At 50.7% G+C, this 3,354-nt stretch overlaps 1 pseudogene; it reads left to right on the plus strand.

Annotated features, from left to right (window-relative positions):
• Positions 1 to 325: 325 nt before the first annotated feature.
• On the plus strand, positions 326 to 444 carry LOC111739079 (annotated as a pseudogene).
• The last annotated feature ends 2,910 nt before the right edge of the window (positions 445 to 3,354 follow it).

Genomic DNA, 3,354 nt, shown 5'->3' on the forward strand with positions numbered 1-3,354 from the left:
CACAAAATATATCCTTGCAGTATCATGAAGAATTGTCCAGTGAGCCCAACGTGAACCCCGACCCAGGTCAAGTGATAAAGCCCAGCCGGAAGCCCCAGACCTCCTAGGTGCCTCTCCTCGGTCACAATCACCACCCATCTCCTTGAGGTGACCAGTCTCCTGACTGGTTTGATCATCTCTTCCTTGCTCTTCCTTATAATTTTACCACCTATGGTCTTTCCCTAAAAATATAATAGAATTTTGTCTATTTTTAATCTTTTTTAAGTGGAATCATTCTGTAGATATTCTTTCTTTATCTGGTTCTTTTGTATAATATCGCTGGTGAGTCTACGGCCATGCTACCTTGAACAAGCCTGATCCCATCTAATCTCGAAAGCTAAGCAGGGTCGGGCCTGGTTAGTACTTGGATGGGAGACCACCTAGGAAGACCAGGTGCTGCAGGCATAAAAAATAAAAAAAAAAAAAAAAAATCAGGGATTGTAAGCAGACAAGGTCCTTGCAACCTGTGAGGTCAACCAAGGGTTGCCTCGCCTAAAAAAATAAAAATGAAAAAAAAATATCGCTGGTGAGATTCAACCATATCATGTATAACTGAAGTCTATTCATGTTCACTGCTGAATAGGATTCCCTCGTATGACCATATCACAATTTGTTTATTCTGGGGATAGACATTGCGGCATCCCCCATTTGGGGCTATTATTAGCAACACTGCTCTCTCACCACCCAGGACTTGAACCCATGCCAGTCTGAACCCCGGCCCCTACCCCACAAACTACGCTGCCTCACCTGAGCTGCCTCACGGCGTGACGCAGTCCGTGGCCTCTGAGCACTCTGTCCTGCTGCTGTCTCTGTGAACCCCCAGGAGACAAGACCGAGTTTCATTAAATGTCCTGACCCTCCCTCCGCACACACACACTCACAGAACTCAGCACAAGGCTTTGCACACTGAGATGTGCACAATCATTGCCCAGTGGGTTTAATTTGGGTAAAGGTGTTCTTTTGTGGCAAACCATCCCAATAAGTTTTAAAGATTTTTTTTTTGTTTTTTGTTTTTTCTTTTCTTTTTTTTTTTTTTTTGCCTTACTACAAAAGTAACATATATCGATTGCAAAAAGTTTCCCTTTCAGTGGTTCAAAGTTGTCCAGCGTGGGAATGCACAGGCACTGACCTACTTGCTCCCGGTCGATGGACATTCGCACTGTTGGCCCATGATAAACAACGCCACAGTGCACAGTCCCTATGACCACACCTTTCCATACCTGTGTAACTATCACCTTCAGGAAAACACCAGTTGTGGCATACGTAGTAGGGTCAAAGAGGAGGAAATCTCCCACTGCGGGTAAGGCCCATTTCAAATACCCTTTCTCAGCCTCCCACGCTGCTTCCTGACTAGCACGTGGTTGGAAGCGGTTCCCGCTTCCGGGGCGTGTCCTTGGGCCCCCGGCAGCTGAAGGAGAAGGTGGAGTCCGTGCAAAAATGCGACGACCAACCAGCTGCTTCAGATCTTGACACGGTCCTTTCTCTCTGCTCCCCGCAGCTCACATCTCCTCAGGGGTGGACAGAGGGGCTGGGTGGCAGCCCTGCAGTGCTGGTGACGCTTTACGCCACACGTCCCCAGAAGGAAGGGGTCCCCCAAAGCTATTGAAACCAAGAGGCCGTTAATCCTACGAGTCCGGCAGCAAATGCTCCATCCTCCCGTCTCTGCCGCAGGCCCACTGCGCGCCTGGGACTGTGCAGAGCAAAGTGGGAGTCGTGGCCTGGGCAACCTGGGAGCCTCCGATCTCTGGATGGATCCCACGAGGATGAGGCAAGAGAGCACATTTCAGCAGCCCCATGGAGGGGACGACGTCACCAAGTTCAGGGTGTTTTAATAGAAGTTGTTCTGCAATCCAGAATCTCTCTTTGCTCTTTGCAGCAATTCGACCTTCAGGGGGAAAGGCACCATCCATAACAAAATAATAAACACAAGACTCAGCCTAGGGATAAACTTATCGGCTTGAACCTCGAGTGGGCCCAGGCAGCACGATGGCCCTAAATGAGATTGTCTGGGTGTGCTGCGTTAATAAACCTTTCCTGCGGCTGTTCTACACAAGAGACAGTCAATAAAACGCCCTGTGCCCAACCTATTCCCGTTTCCCTGTCCAGACAGTGTAAATGGCTTTTCGGAAAGACTCAAGTCGCCTCTGACATCGGGCCTGCTGCCTCTCAGTCACCTGTTGAGAAAGAAGAGGGGAGGGTGAAGCCAAGGGAGGACAGGCAGGTGTCAGAGGGCCTGCTCCATGCACCGCCCACCAGGCTCTCCCGAGTAGTGGGGCAGGGCCCAGGGAGCGACAGCATCGCCAGGGCCCCGGCCCCTCACCTACTCACATTCTTCAGCAACCGTCACGCTCTGAGCCCCCATAGTCCAGTGGGCAGAGCACACAGACCCCGAGTCATCTCGGGGCAGCTGTGTGGAGGCCCACGTGGGCAGGGAGGGCGCGGTCCCCGAAGGCTGGTCCCCTGGCCACGAGGAAGAGGCCAGGGCGGGGCCACGAGGCCCAGGCAGATCTGGAGTCTAAGACGGGCGGATGTCTCAGAAGCGATGCCCTGGGTCTAATCTCTTTCCAACGCTAGCCCAGCGAAGTTCCTTACTTTACTCGAAATGAAGGCAGGGATGTTTCCTGACACAGCTGCCGCTGCTTCGGCCTCTCTGTGGCTGAACAGCCGGAGAAGTTGCCGTCTCCTTAGCTGTCAACGTCACAGAACAGCCGGTCTGGAAAAAGCCCTCGGAAACTCTTGGCCAGTGGTTTTTATTCCCAACCCATTCTCTGTCTCTCTCTCTCTCTTTTCAAATTATGGACTACTTTTTTTCAAACAAGTTGTAGGGAAGCAGAACATATGAAACAGAGCAAGGCAAAGCTACTTTCCCAAAACAGAGGTCAGCGACTGGAACCTTTGCCTGGGTTTCAGAAAGCACCATATGAAAATCCCTGGGTCACTTCAGCCTGAGTGTTGTACCCTGGGGAAACTGAGGCACGGAGAAGTAGCCCTGATCAGAAGCTCTGGGAGAGCCTTGTACCACACTGCATCCCCTGGGCCCAGGCACACAATAGCTGTTGGATAGTGACACGCAGGCGATGCTGACCACCCTCACACAGTCATCTCTTTTTTGACTCTTGTGATTGCTTTTTAGTATGTATGCTGAGGAAGCAAGCACCACGATTGCTCTTTAAAGAGACCAAAGCGAGGCTTGAACCTCAGAGAGGCCTCTTAATTGCCTATGTTTTGAATTCATAGCATTTGAAAGGGTTTTATTGTCTGATGTAAATGGCCAGAACAAAAGCAGAGCAGAAAAGGGTTGAGGAGGATGAAAAG

This window comes from Pteropus vampyrus, unplaced genomic scaffold (assembly GCF_000151845.1).
Source record: "Pteropus vampyrus isolate Shadow unplaced genomic scaffold, Pvam_2.0 Scaffold46, whole genome shotgun sequence".
NCBI lineage: Eukaryota > Metazoa > Chordata > Mammalia > Chiroptera > Pteropodidae > Pteropus > Pteropus vampyrus.